Source organism: Castor canadensis, chromosome 14, assembly GCF_047511655.1.
Source record: "Castor canadensis chromosome 14, mCasCan1.hap1v2, whole genome shotgun sequence".
NCBI lineage: Eukaryota > Metazoa > Chordata > Mammalia > Rodentia > Castoridae > Castor > Castor canadensis.
Genome location: NC_133399.1, coordinates 45711254 through 45727557, shown reverse-complemented (window position 1 = coordinate 45727557; position 16304 = coordinate 45711254). Strand labels below are relative to the sequence as shown.

Below are 16304 nucleotides of genomic sequence, written 5' to 3'. Positions count from 1 at the left end.
CTTCAGAAGTGTATAGTTTTCCTTGTAGAGGTCTTTCACATCTTTTGTTAGGTTTACACCTAGGTATTTGATTTTTTTTGAGGCTATTGTAAATGGAATTGTTTTCATATATTCTTTTTCAGTTTGTTCATTATTAGTGTATAGAAATGCTAATGATTTTTCTATGTTGATTTTATATCCTGCTACCTTGCTATAGCTATTGATGATGTCTAGAAGCTTCTGAGTAGAGTTTTTTGGGTCTTTAAGGTATAGGATCATGTCATCTGCAAATAGGGATATTTTGACAGTTTCTTTACCTATTTGTATTCCTTTTATTCCTTCTTCTTGCCTAATTGCTCTGGCTAGGAATTCCAGTACTATGTTGAATAGGAGTGGAGATAGTGGGCATCCTTGTCTGGTTCCTGATTTTAGAGGGAATGGTTTTAATTTTTCTCCGTTAAGTATAATGCTGGCTGTAGGTTTGTCATATATAGCTTTTATAATGTTGAGGAACTTTCAAGAAGACAAGTTTCAAAAGTTGAGGCATATGATTTTCATTTAATTGTTTCCCCTTTTGTTAATCTTGGAATTCAGTAAGAAGTCATCAGATAGAAGTTTACAGTGTGTTACTGAACACATTTATCTCTGTGCTCTTAGCTTTTAAGTCTTCATACTCTAGAAGACTTCATTAGAACTCTTAATAAAAGAACAAATTAAGTCACATGACACTGCTACTGAACTATTTTAACTTCAGTGCAATGGTTGTACATGATTGGAACTAATACTTTTTTCTAAGTTTAAAACTGTAGGGAGGCTTAATTTTATTCTCCACTAAATTCATATTGAGTGTGTATAGCGTATCATACACATGTATTTGCTGTTTAATACATTTTCTCAATGCATATTTAAATGTACTTCCTTTTCTTACCAAGTTATTACAGAAAGTATTCTACGTTATGTTTATTTGAAAATTGTCTTGGTTTAAAAGAAGCACCTGTAGCCAGCCTTGCTTTTCATTGTTTTGGCAAAATACCTCAGAAAGTCAACCAAGGAAGAAGTGATTTACATTGGCTCCAGGTTTCAGAGTTTTCTGCCCACAGGCAGCAAGTTCCATTGCTCTTACTCTCATAGCAAGGCAGAGACATCGTGGAGCCAGGGATAGGTTAGAAAAGATGTTCATCTTATGGCACCCAGAAAGCAAGGAGTTACAGGAAGGGGCCAGGGCCACCATGTACCCTTCAAAGGCACACCTCCAGTGAGCCATTTCCTTGAAGTAGGCTCACCTCCTAGACTTTCACCACTTCCCAGTAGTGTACTCAAACTCTGAAACCATCAGTGGATTAAACTATTTTATGAATCTTCATGACAAAATGGTTTCTGGAAATCCCTTGCAAACATACTCAGAAGTATGATTCATTAATCTCCTCAGCATATCTCAATCCAATCAAGCTGACAGTCAAGGTAAACAAAGCAACATTTAGTCTACAAAATTTTCTAGACAATAAGATCCTAAGAAACAAAAATGTTCATATCATTTTTAGATTGGAAAGAACTGGCAGTTCTGTTAATGGAAAATTCAATGCCATGTATTGTATGAATTCAGTAAATGCCTACTTTCATGCCAGTCACCCTAGCTACTCAGGAGGCAGAGATCAGGAAGATCCAGGTTCCAAGACAACCTCAGCTAGTAGTTCATGAGACCTTATCTCAAAAATATCCAATGCAAAACAGGAATGGCCAAATGGCTTAAGGGATAGAGCACATGCCTAGCAAATGTAAAGCCCTGAGTTCAAATCACTGTGCCACAAAAAAGTGCTGACTGATAGAAATAAAGTGGATATCCATTATAACAATGACATTAATTATGGTGGAACAAATTTGACTGAGATAGAAAAAAATTGCTTTGATTATTTTCTGACTTCTGATAGTTTCATGGTTGACCCTGGACAACTCTATGTTGAGTTTATTTCCTCATATTCAATACAATAAACATTCTCATGTTCCCCATTAAAAAGTTTTGAAATGTATTTCTAAAATTGTAAAATCTGTACTATTGTTTGGCGCATATTCATTTTTAAAATGTTTTAAAATTGTACTGGGTTATGTATACCCATCTTCTTAACTTAGCCATTGTCAGAAGGACCTGTAGTAATTGTATTATTGTACATTAGAAAGATGAAACGGAGAACATTTCCCCCAATGGTGGTGTATGGGAGAGTAATTGGATCATGATGACTCCTTCATCAACTGACTAATCCATTGATGGATTGATAATTTGATGGCATTATTGGCAAGTGGTGGAAACTATGATTGAGGGGCCTTGTCTGTGGTACTGATTCACTGGTAGTAGGCCCTTCAAAGGCTTACCTTGTTCCTGCTCCCTCTCTATCTCTCTGCTTACAGGCAGTCATAAATTGAGCAGCTCTGCTTTACCACACCCTTTGCACTTTGACATTTGACTGTGCCTAACACTCAAAATAATGGGACCAAGTGAAAATAGACTGAATCCTGCGAAATTTAGCTAAAATAAATCTTTTCTCCTTTTAATTGATTTCTTTCAGGTATTTTGTCAGAGTAATGAAAAGTCAATAACACAGGAGTAGATTAAAAATATTTCAATTTATTTTTATTACTATCATAGATCTAAAAGTTATTTAGGAACATAAATTTTAATTTTTCATGACTCAGTTTGCTAAGGTTCATGAGGATCATTAAGATTGTGTTATGCATAACTAAGCTTCCTTATGAAATCACTGTTTTGCATACAAATTTAAGTTTGCTTAGATAATAATTACAAACTTACTAATTTAATTTTCTTTTAAATATTTAAGGTTTTTATAATAGATTAAGTTAAACCTGCTTGGTAGTATAAAATGAAAGAATGTGGCTTTTATTTGGTGAAACTTGAAAGTAGAAAGTGTTATCAGGGCTGAGGATGTGCTCAAGCGTACATTATTTTTCTAGCATGGACAAAGCTCTGAATTTGAATCCCAGGATCCCAAAAATGAATAAGTAAACAAATACAAAGCATGCTCATTATTCAAAAAAGGAAACATTATCAATATTGTGATAAAACAATGCAAGCATTATGTTTCCCACAACTATTTTCCTTAGAATTAGCCAAGAAATCTTTCCATAAATTCATCAAAGGCTAAAAAAAAAGTAATCTAAAAACACCCAAACCATAAATATAATTTTCCCTGTGTAATTACTCTAATATGTCAGTACATTGATTACTTTGTGTCTTTTCCTGCTTGTTGCATTTCTAATATTTAGAATGTTTCCAAATTTGTTTATTTAATATTTTTCTATCTATGTTTTCTTCTTTGACTCAGTTTATTCATCTTTTCCTCTCTATCTTGTCCCATTGGATTTTGCTGTGTTGAAAATCGGATCTGAATAAAAGCATAAATACATTTTTCTTCAAATTTGCAGAAACTCTTTGGTGTAGTTTCATACTTCCTGTGCTCAGTGGAGAACAGCCTTAGTCTTCAGATAGCGTTGAGACTCTTCCTTTTCTTTTCAGTCACAATTTATTTCTGTTCTTAATCTTACAAAATTTCATTCATTTCAGCAAATGTCTCACACTGTTTCAGATGTGGAGTCTGCACTTTCTCTTTCCTGTGCCAGGAAGTCATTCTCCCTCTTCCTCAGTATCTTTTCCTATTTTTACAAGAATTTCATGGTATATTAAAAATGTTTTCATTTTCTCTAGGAAAATGTCACTGATTTCAAAACTATATGAGATCCTTTCTCTTTTATAGTATATGATACTTCTCTTACTAAAACACTTGACATCTGTTATAAAACCAATGCTCATTGTCTTAGTTCATCACCACTATATTAGTCAGGTTTCCCTAAAGGAATAGAAACAGAGTGTGCACATATGAGGAGTTTATTAGGTTGACTACAGGGTAGTCCCACAATGGCCATCCATGGTTTGGACAGCCATGGAAGCCAGTAGCTGCTCAAAACAAAGGGGAGCAATGATGCCAGTCAAAGTATGAACACCTAGATAAGAGCATAATTATGCAGTTTAATGTGGATGTTGAAATTGCAGTTTATATATTGAATAAGCATAATTCCTAAGTAAGCATTTTCATGTTTTAATAAAAATAAAATAAGGTATGCATTGTTAATAAAGAAGCTACTTTATAGAGGAAATTAATAAATATACTTAGTTGCCTCCAGAACTTTGATGATTAGAGATTGTAGGAAAGGAAGGGAATAAACAATTCTACAGAGCTTCTGAGCATCAGACATGGTTCTTTGTGAATTTTTTATGTTAACACATTTATTGGTCTTTGTGAGTGCAAAGAGGAAACTGAGGCAAGTGTGCATCAGCAACCTCTCCAAGTTCCCCAGGGTACTCAATGCCAGAGCTGGGTTCTTTACCAGGCTGTTGGACTGCAGAAGGATATTCTTTGTTGCTACCCAATTCTGCCTGAAATGAGGTTTTTCAAAAACCTCATTTAGTAAATCAAATTTTACTAAATACAACTTAAGTTAAATTTTACTTAAGTTGCCTTGCTTTGTTATGAAGGTCCATCTGTTATGGCTAGACTCTTGCTCTCCCTGCCATCGACACTAAACTTGTATGAAGGATTTGCAGAGAAGTAAAGCTTAGCTCTTTCTGTCTCTCCTTGATACTTCCTGTCAAAAATTATGGGTTTTGTCTATGGCAAATGTTGCAAAGAGGTCCTAGTAAGTGGCAGAAGATTGTGGCTTTGCAATGTTGCCTGAGTGTGGATAAATCTGTCTACATTTTATATTAGGTACATGGAAGCCATTGTTGTCTCAGGTCAAAGGCATATCCGGTAAGAGCTGAATGAGTAGAAATCCAAAATTCTTGTTTCAGTTTGTCCAAGTTCTTGGCTTCCTTTTGTCTTGAATGAAAGTAGTGAGGGAAACAGAAACTTCTTTATTGACTCCATCAAACCACACAAATCATTTTATCAAATTTCTGCCACTACTGAAGACAGTAAAACATATAGGTAAAGAGAAATATTTTTAAAATATGGCAAAAATCCAAAGCATAAATCTCTACATTGTCCTGGGGAGATGTTATAAGGAAAATGATAAAACTAAATGAAAGAGGTGATAATCTTGAAGGCTGCAGATCTTCTCTTCTTCCCTGCCTTACCAACCCTGAATTTTTGACTTTCTTCACCCACACAGCTGCTGACATCTATGGAGAAATAGACACTGAGGTTTGAGATCACATTTTTAGAATTAAAACAATACACTCTCCTCTGTGGCTTGAGAAATTAATAGGAGTGGCTTCAAGACTGAGAATAAAAGATAAAGGGGAATGAAGTCCTGGGTGTCACTGGAAATTTAAGGGATATGACTTTCAGTGGGTGATTTCAAGGTCAGCTGTATGATCAGATCAGAGCTTTCTAACCCACGAATCTTGAGCATAGCTAACTGAGGGTCTGAGACTTCAATTCTGTTGAAATATAGAGTTCGGAAACAGAAGGGATTAAGTTTGTTCTGTGCTCTATTTATGAAGACAACTGAGAGTAGATCCTTAAACTCCAAAGTTTCAGAGCTGGACTACTGTGCTGTTTTCTTACTAACATGCATATCTAATATTAAATTTTGGGCCTGAATGAGCCAAAATTGAATAATAACTGAACTTCTGAGGTGATACAAATAGAAGAAAGTCAATTTGATTATCCAGAATACTGTCAAACATATAGGATAAGATGAGTATCTCACAAGGGAAAACCACAAAATCAAGAGTCCTGTGGAGTTTAGAAATTGCTAAAATTCAAAGAATCATTTTTAAGCAATAAAGTAAACATCAGGATAATGTGAGGGTTTTTTTTTGTTTTGATGCTTTGAACATTAAGGTAGTGGTTGAAGTATGACTACAAAAATTACTTCAAACATTAAAGAAATGAATAAAAGTAAATAAAGACAAGAGACTGTGTTTAATAGACATATAAGTTACTCTGAAAGAGGAAAAAAGGAACCATTGGAGAAAAGACAAAAGTAAATATTAAGTGAGAGTAAAGGGCCAGGAAGAGGGAGGGTAGCATCAGTTGCCTTTAAATCCAGTGGCAACAGAGCTACAGAGGAGAAAATAGCCCCAGCTTGAGAGAACTGCAGGCAGTGTAAACAATACTTTCTACATACCACTGTGTGTGACTTACTTTGACGATAGCCAGAGCTTCCAATCAAAGTACAGATAACATTGTTAAGTTAGGAGGGGTTGTGCTGATGAAGACCCAAGTTTCAAGGGGCACTGGGAAGGGTTGTGAAGGTGGGGGAGGGGACACAGTTGGTGTTTCCATGTGTCAGAATCCATAAGATGGACTGACTTTGAAGGAAGGATGATCTGGGATTTTTCAGCTTCTTTGTGCAAATGAGGTTCATAAAAATGTGAGGAACAATCACATTACCCTAGATAAAATCCTGTTGGGTTCATTGTCATGCTTTGTCTAAGGTCAGTGGAAATGATTGTCATGGGGAGGTATCTTCCAGCACAGCAGATCAGTGTAGGGGGTCCTTTACTATCAGTCTGATAATGTCAAGACCAGTGTCACTAGGATCTCATGGAATGTGTGGGTATCTTCTGGCAGTCACTCCAAAATTGATGGTAAGGGGCTATTGGTGCAACTTTGTGACAGAGTGCATGCTTAGCATGTCTTGAACTTGGCCCAAGTTCAATGTCAAGTACCAAAAACAAATGAAAAAGTTGATGTTGAGACTGGTAGACTATGTTACTAGATTTCCCCTTTATGTAGTATGTTTATATCATATCTGGTTATAATTCTTAGGATTTTTTTCAAGAACAATATGCCTTATACTGAGAAAATAACAACTTCATGGTATTCTTTCCCACACTTTGAACCATACATGTATTTTACACATTTAGATGTGTACTTCTCAAATTAAAGAGAGCAAATCCAAATTCATTTTAAAAATAATATAGTTAAATAATGCAGTTAACAAAACAAACAGATCTCTGATGTATCATATACTGGCTAGCATACAAACATGCTTGTATTTGTCACACCCTGGCTTGAAAATGTTTTCCTTTTTTTTGTGGTACTGAGAGTTGAATTCAAGGGCTCACACTTGGGAGGCAGGTTCTCTAAGGCTTGAGCCATGTCCTCAGCCCATATTTTTTGCTATAGTTAATTTTTGATTACAGTTTTCACAATCCATGATTCTCCTGCTTATGCCTCCTATGTGACTGGAATGGCAGGCATATACCACATGGTTGGTTTATGAATTGGGATGGGATCTTGCTAACTTTTGCCTTGCCTGGCATCAAACCACAATTCTCCCAATCTCCACCTACCAGAAAACTTACAGTTTTCTATAACCACAATGTAATCATTATAGTTAATTACAAGTCTTCTCCCAAACATCTTAAGATTACATTTCTCTTTACTTCCGGTTCTCCAAGCTGTTTGTCACCCCTAATTGTTTTAAGCACCTGCTTCTCTCTTGTGGTATTAGCTCCAGGCAGAATTTCTCCTTCTTAAAGATCTACTTGTTGGGTTCTTATTTTGGAATGTTATGTCAATTCATTCTAAACTTAGTGTATTCCTAAAACTAAATATCTTGCAGCATATACTTTTCTATTTACATTAGTAAATAAAGCAGGAAATAACACAGCCTGTTAGACATCAGTCTTATGAGCATTTTTATGACTTCCACATGTCTGTGTGTGTGCATGTGAGTATTATTAAGTAGGATAGGTAGAGAGAAGCTATAGTCAACCATTTCTTTTAGTTATTAAAAGATAATTAACCATATAACTATTACCATATGTGAAAATTGATAAATATCCATATACAATGATTTAAAGCCTAAAACATGGATGTGCTTCTGTTAGGGAGAGTGATACTTTTCAGGGGAAAATATATACAAAATGGAGTTTATCCAGAAAAGTTCTTAGGTTATGATAGACTGCAGCCTCTACACATATTATATTCTGAAGCCTGAGGTTTTACAGCAACTCTTGATGAACTCACCAAAGGAAGGGCTCTGACTAGGTGAAGCATTACTTTCCCTCTGTTCCTGGAGATGTAGGCTGCAGCTGCCCAGATTCCATGTTGGTGATTAGCATCAACCACAAAAATACATATCACATGTTGTTTCTGCTTTCCATAAGTATTGATACAACCAAATTATAATTCATAATTCATTTAAATATACTCACATTAAACAAGAAAAATGAAAAATAAATTTGTATTAAACTACATTATTGCATTTCTTTTTATTGATCACACTTGGTTTTGATTGATTTTGAAGAATGATAATATATTTAGAGCTTAACTTCAGCAGTGAAGTTAAGTAATTCAAAGTAATGTGAAACAATTACCTTAATTTTTAATTTATACTGTAGTATTTAACCATTTCCTCATGTGTTTTTCTTGATGCAATTTCATTATGCATGATTTTGAAGTTGAAGTTTTTGTGCTGTATGTAGTATTTATGTTATGTCAAAAAAAACTTTATTGTTTTTGCAAGTGATGCAGTTTGAAATCAGGGCCTCTTATTTGCTAGGTGTGCAGTTGCTCTATAAAACAAGCACACTTCCAGCCCTTTTTTGCTTTAGCTATTTTTCAGATAAAGTCATGTGCTTTTGTCCAGGGCTATCATAGCACCATGATCTTCCTACCTTCAACTCTCACATAGCTGGGATTACAGGCACATGCTAACACATATGGCTTGTTTGTTGAGATGAGATCTCACTAACATTTATCACAGGATGGCTTTGCACTGCAGACCTCCATTTCTCAAGAATCTGGGAGTACATGTATAAGCCACATACACAGCTATATTATGTTATAATTCTTAAGTTATGTTTATGTAAGTAGGAGTTAAAACTGTTAACAATATCTGGAGATGTGGCTCAATGGATAGAGTGTCTTGTCTTGCAAATGCAAAGCCCTGAGTTCAAACACTAGTACTGCCAAAAAAATTAAATAAGCAATGAATTTGAAATAATTATGTGGTCTTCTTTATAACTTATGATAAAACCTAATCTGTACATTTTCAATAATACATGCATAAGTGATTTTTTATCATATGTACATTCAGAATTTTTATTTCAAAACAAAGAACCACAGTAACATTAATAGAAAACCCATATGCAGATATTCATAATCTTGTCACTGAGAAATGGGAAAAATTCCACCTTGCATTACTGTCAACTCACCAAGGAGCCACAAGAGTTGTTAGAAAAAAGTCACCTTCCAGCAAAGCCGCCTCTATAGCTATGTGAGTTTTTAATCAAAGGCTCAACAACCAAACAGAATGGTGAGAACTGAGGACTAAAATACTGTTGTACACCAGGGCTTGGCTAAAGTGTCTGAAATGTGTAAGCACCAAGGATGAATAGGGAGATCAGGCAATCTACAAAAAAGCAAGGGGAGGAGAGAGTGTCTTAAGGGTCCAATCTCCATTTACAAAAGGATGGGGAACAAAGAGATAAGTGTGGAGGTGTCTGTGATCTGCAGCAGGAGTCTTGTCATCTCCTCTAACCTCTCAAAGGCTCCAGTTGAAGAAAGTCTTCATGTGTTTCTTATCCCCTTCAACAAAAGCCTCTGTCTCCCTACAACAGGATTTCCAAGAGCCACGTGCCCTGACCTTGCACTTTCTTATGTCGCTCCCATCTGAGTGAGGTTAAGCCCTCCACTCTCAACCCCATGATGTAGGAAGCTCCTCCCCCCAGGGAAAAGGTAGCCAGATGAGTCTGAATCTAAAGTCTGGATGTAAACTCCACCCAGCAGAGGCAGTGTTCCTTATATACACAGGGATGAGTTTTAATACATTCTATTCAAAAGGAAGACTACAGAAGCAAAGGAAACCTGTCACCAATAAACTACTTTCACCCAGAGCAAAGTGACAGTGCACATATATTCAAATTCTCATGTGTGGGCTACACTGCACCTTTACTCATACTATCTCAAATGTCTGTATCAGAAAGAGTCAAGGCTGCTAAAGAGACTTGGAATAGCATCACAGTAACATGGTGACAAGGCTAACTTGGCACAGAGACAGACAGACAAGCATGCCATGACCTGAGAGCAACAGCACACTTAAACTAGGCAATAATCGTTCAGGAGAGATCCTCTCCCAGAGCTGAGATTACAAATTCCAAGTTAGCTGTGAACATTCTTCTCAGAATCCCCTTAAAGCTACAAGTTAAAATAAAATAAAAATAAACACATAAAATCTCTTAAAGAACAAAATGAAGAAATATCAAGCCTCTACCAAGTACAAACTTTTTAGGTTTCTCATTTGGAGTGCTCTCCTACCAGATGGGTGAGATCACTTAAAAAAAAAGTGAGTCCACTACAAGGGGAAGGGGTTGTTTGGAGCAGGGAAGCAGGGAGATTTTCTACAAATAACCTTCCCTTCTTGGACTCCATCAAAAATGAAAATCTATCAACCACCATTAACTACAATGCCCATCTTAGTAACGATCCTAGATTTCAAGTAATACTATGTATAAATTATAAAGAAAAGTTCCAAAGGAAACCAGTAGCTTTTTTTAATACAGGTACACAACTCTTCTGAGAAACTAAACTGAAGAGTTTCTATGTGCAATACTGAAATTGTTAAGACACAACGTGCAAACCCACATCCACATCCCTCCAGGACAACTGACATTTCACTCCAATTCTTCCCTTTCTGCTGCACCTTACTTAACAACTCTCCAGTACCAAAACATTACCCTATGACCTCTCTAGACACCTCCCTCTAACCTCATTTCCTTATGGTTTTTATTATTTGGTAAAATTATTTTATACTTAAAAAAATAAATATGCAATAAAACCAGAAAGTAAAATAAATAAAACTCAAGTTACTTTGCTGTGCAGAGCTGTATGAAGTGAGGAAAGGGACCTGTGTAATTCCCTGTGGGCCTCGCCTCTGTATATCTGCTTGCTGGTAAGCTGAGGTGGGGACTGCACCTACTCCCCCATGTGCCCTAGTGAGGCAAACACAGAACCTGAGGGAAGAAGAGCTGGCAGAGTTGTCATATGCCATGCAGCCAATCCCTCCTGAAATGAAGGTAGGCTCAGTTGGTTTCTTCTGAACAGAAGAGAATGTCCAAGAAATGAAATACTTAAGAAGCCATTGAAGAGCTGACTACCCCAGCACTGGGTTCATTTCAGTGTTCGTGAAGTGTGTGGGATGAGAAAGGAATCAAGTAGCAGCATTCAGCAGTCCTGGTTTCATCCTGATGGAGTCTCCCCTCTTCAGGGAGAGGTTGCTTTCCATGTTGGGAGGGAGGTGGAAGGAGGTCTATCTTAGACATTGGTGGTGGCCTCCTTCACAGGTTGACAGCTGTTTATCTCTCCAGGGCCTTTCCCAGATCTACTGGCCTCCTGTGCCTGCCCTTCAAAGGCCCGGGTGATGTCATCAACAGTCCTGCCTCGGGCCTCAAGGACTTTGAAGAAGGTGAAGACTAAGAAGATGATGAAGAAAGTGGCAAAGATGATGAAGACGTAGGGTCCTAAGTAGGATGCAGCCGAGGGGAAAAGAAGTCCAACCAAAAAGTTGGAGGTCTAGTTGGAACAGCCAGCCACTGCCATGGCCGTCAGGTGGGGTCCCTGGCTAAAGAGTTCAGCCACAATAAACCAGGGAATGGGGCCTGGTCCAATTATCATAGATCAAGATAGCAGCAATGCAGACAAGGCTCATGGCTTCATAGTCATCCTTCAGTAACAATGAAACGTCACGAGAATGGAACAGAAAGCCATGCCTCCAAGGCCTATCATATGCAGGGTCCTTCTTCCTGCTCTTTCCACCAGAAATACAGAAACTATAGTGAAGCTAGTATTAACCATGCCTGCTCTGATGGTGGCATAGATTGGCTCCTGGACTCCTGCATCCTTGAAGATTCCTGTTGAGTAATAGAACACAGCATTGATCCCAGAGAGCTGCTGTGAGAGCTAGAGCATGATGGAAATGAGGGTGGGCTGTTGGTAGCTGGGTGACCTGAAGAGCTCTAGCATGGTAACTTGCTTTTCCTGTGACATCCTAATACTCTCTTCTTTCATCTCCTGGATGTCCTCGGTCACATCTGGGCTGCCCCACAGATGCTGCAGGACCTCCTTGGTATGCTCCTCTTCATTTTTGTTAATGAGCAAGAACGGAGGATTAAGTGATTAATCAAGAGGATACTTTTCAAAATAATCATTTTGTTGGAATCAGTATCTTACACTATAATGCTGAAATAAAACTGAGGGTCAATTATTCTATAGTACTGAGATATGCAGATTTATAATATATGTATGGATTTAAAAGGACGTTTAATTCCGTTTCCATCCCAGTATATGCCAATCTCATAAAAATGCACCAATCTAAAGCTACATTTGGCCACATCATTGCTAAGCATCTTATAAACACAGAAAATGCCTGAACAACATATCACACCATTATATTTAAAACATGCTCACCATATCTGTGAATTTTAACTTAGTACTCTATGTCTATGTATCTTTATTAGCAATAGAACCTATATACACAAACTATCATATCTTTCAAGTTCTATACTTTATATGCTGTCCACCTTAATATTAGCAACCTACATAAGAATTTATGTTTACAAATGTTTATCTCTTTCTACATTTATAGGTTTTCAGGTATCATTACTATCATCAGTACTTCTTGTATTCAATTACTAGCATACTGGAATATGCTTAGAACATAAAATGCACCATGAGTTTCAGAGATGCAAGTACCTAGGATTCTAAATTATCACCAGATGTAATGATTTTTTTGTGATAACTACAGTAAATAATAAAGTAAAAGTTGTGTTTGGTAGTCTAAGGTCACCAGAGGAATGACATTGAGTCTAGACTCAGCTGGAAGGAAAAATATTTCAGGCAAGACACTTGCCATTCTTGAATGATGGGTTGATGTTACCCATGCAGATGTGGTTTCAGGAGAAAGTACAGAAAAAAAGAAGGAAAAACCACCTGATAATAACACATTATGGAATTAAAGAATATGTCTTATTTGATAGCATTCAAGTATTTTAATATAAATGAAGGGCAGGAAGACACACAAGACAGGCAAAAGAGAAAACCTGAAGAGGTGTCAAGAGCCAAATCATGAGGGTTCATTCGTATCAAAAAGAAGCACCACGGGTTAGGAGTATAGCTCTGTCATAGAGTGCCTGGGTTTGATCGTTAGGACCATGCAAACATACACAGACATCCTGGAAGTCTAACAATTATAGAAAAATAATAGTTTTATCTTGGGCAATGATTTCTTTAGAGTGTTGGGAATACCAAATCAATGCCAAATGTAGCCAATTTTATTGTATTAAAAAATGTGGTGTATTATGAACCTGAAGAGTTAATGGATAAGATGACTCAGAGGTGATAGACTTTTGAAGAACCAGAAAGATGATTTCAGTGGGTTTTTTTTATTTTGTATTTTACATTTTTTCCATATGTGAGATGCCTAAGGAAAATCCAAGTAAGTATGTCACAGAAGCATGTAAGTATTTGGAGCAGTTCCTAAGTACTGTCTTTGATGTTCAGGTGCCACTTTTACCCTCATTTTACGCTCACCATTCTGTCACATATAGAAACACAGGGAGGGTATTTTGTTTCTGGAGCTTTGGATGTTGTTTAAGTTGTGTCATTTGGGTAATACCCTAGATTTGGAAGGTGGAGTGTCATTAGAGGTCATTTGTCTTTCTAAGGAGCCATGAGATTTAGCAAAAAGACTTTCTCTAATGTCTGTTCACTAGTTGTGGCAGCTGTGATATTAACAGTGATTTTCTGCATTTTCTGGTGTTTGGATGCTAAGGGGAGTTTCCTAATATCTAGACTGAAGCTACTTAGGCATACTTTTAAAGCACAGTCAGGGAAGACTAGAATTTATAAGTCTTCCTCTTTCAAACTTCTGTGCTAAAGCACTTCATATTTTAAATATCTAGAGTTTCTGTTTCTTGTGCCAATCCTGCACTTATAAAATAGACCCTAGTGCTCCAGAAAGGTAAATTCAATAATAAGGAAAGATGTTTTTATGATAAAGGTGAAACTTAAAGCCATGGGGTTAGGTGAGCCCACTAATAAATTTTCTCTAAGATTCTTAAAGTCTAGTATTTCATAAAATTCAAACAATGCCTAATAGAAATCCCTGTTAAATGCTTAATTCCTGTCACTGGTGTTGAAAGCAGTATCTAGAAATATATGTCAGCTGCACTTGTCATTTACTTAAAGCTAACTAACCTGTGAGAATGTAAAAACTGTAAACTATCTTTTGGCAATACTGGGATTTGAACACAGGGCTTCTTGCTTTCTAAGCAGGCTCTGTACCACTTTAGCCACTCTGCCAGTCCCAAAACTATAAAATTCTACCACAAAATTTTATGAAGTAAAAGTTCTTTGGAAAAATACAAGCAGTCTCCTAAATTATGGAAATATTCACAATAAATGCCAAAACTTTCCTTGGTATAAACATCACTCAACAATAAAATTTTAAATAAAATTTGATTTTAACAACCACTTACCTCATTATTTTTTTCTGCCAATTTATTAATAATTCTAACTAATTTGTTGAGGATTTGTCATGTTTTTCAGAATTTCCTCTGTATCCCAACTCTGAGGATATTGCATTGCTTAACTTCTTGGGTTCACTCAATTCTCTCCCCTCACATTTCATTTAACTCCTGAGTTGTCATTTGTGGCTTAGTCATTTATTCCTGGAAGCATCACAGTATGGTGCCATTATTAGAATTTTCTGGACTCTTGCCTTAAATGAACAGTTTACTCTCTGATAATGATTTTCATTACCTGCAGTTACCCCACTTTCTGCTTCAATCTATAGCTCTCTACAAATAGGGGAGAGCATTAATAATTTGTGTTTTATCCAAAGTCATTTCCTTCTCCTTAGCTATTATTTTCCTTTCAATTTTAACTGTATAAAAGTTACTGCAACTTTTTTCTCTTACAGAAAACATTGTATCATAAGCTACTACATGTTCAGTGGCTCAATTCATGCAAATTTATTTTCACACAGATTTGTAGATCAGAAATCCATCAGCTCCAGTAAATTCTCTGCTGTGGCTCTGGCACTACTGGATCTCATCAGGGGAATTTGGGGCAGAATCTGGTTACAGATGCTCTTGGATGGCTGGAAGAATTCACGTGCCTGTGGATGTTGGATTCAGGTTGCATTTCCATGATGGCTGTTGACAGTGGTTACTCTCATCTTCTAGAGACTGCAATTCTGCAATTTCTTTGTTGTCTCATGTTTCTTTCACTGGGTAGTCAAAGCCAATAGTGGCAGGTGAAGTCATCAAGCTTCAACTCTCTCTGACCTCTCTCCTCCTTTCACCATAATCTGTCCTGTTTCTTTCCCTGTATTTCTCTGGGTGACTCTACATAGAGTGGGGTTGGGGGAGTTAATTATTTAGAGTTCTAAATAATTAACTTATTTAATTATCATTTAATTATCTAAATAATTAACTGTTATCATTTAATTATTTATTTAGAGGTAACTCTAAATAATTGACTGTTATCATTAATGCTTCTTGAGAGCTAAAATGGAAAACAGTGGACTAACATTCAGATTCCACTTTCGATACTTTAATTTCAGAAATTAGAGAACTATGTGATAATATGATTAAGGAGAAAAACTCCATTATTGGATGCGATATAAAAGATTGCAACTTATATAAAAGTCCATTTGGCAATATCTTGAAAAACACCTATGTGTTTGACTCTTTGAGCTAGCCTTGCCAAATATAGGATTACTCCAAATAATATGTTGACAAAAATACAACATGATAGTGTATATTATCTTCGTGAAAATTTTTCTATTTCACTCCGCAGGTATTTATTTTTGTTTTAAAAATAATATGTTATTTATAAATATTTGGAAACACAACAAAACAACAACAGCAAAATGAACAAATAAGCAGAAAAACCTGATCCCAAATCAACATATAGAAGCCATGTGGCTGACCACTAGTAGCCATTGTTGAGCTGGAAGATAGGAACATTATTAAAATTATTTAAAATATTGAGAAATTTAGAGGTAAAAATAATAAAATACAAAACAAATGGATAAATTAGCAGAAGAAGACAGTTGTGAAATGTGTTGCACAGATAAGTTGAAAAAGTGTGAGGGCTTTAATTTTATCTAAATATCTCATGGCGCTGCTAATATTGCTGAAGAACACAGATAAACTCTAAATATACATATTCTATATGCAATAAAAATGATAAGCATTAATTAGCATCCTAATATATGAGACAAAAAGATGTAATCTCATCAATGATCAAGATGCGTTATCTCATTAATGTGTCAAAGAACCCAATGAGGTAGAAATT

At 36.2% G+C, this 16304-nt stretch overlaps 1 pseudogene; it reads right to left on the bottom strand.

Annotated features, from left to right (window-relative positions):
• Positions 1 to 11042: 11042 nt before the first annotated feature.
• Positions 11043 to 12113, bottom strand: LOC109676471 (solute carrier family 2, facilitated glucose transporter member 3-like; annotated as a pseudogene).
• Positions 12114 to 16304: the final 4191 nt, after the last annotated feature.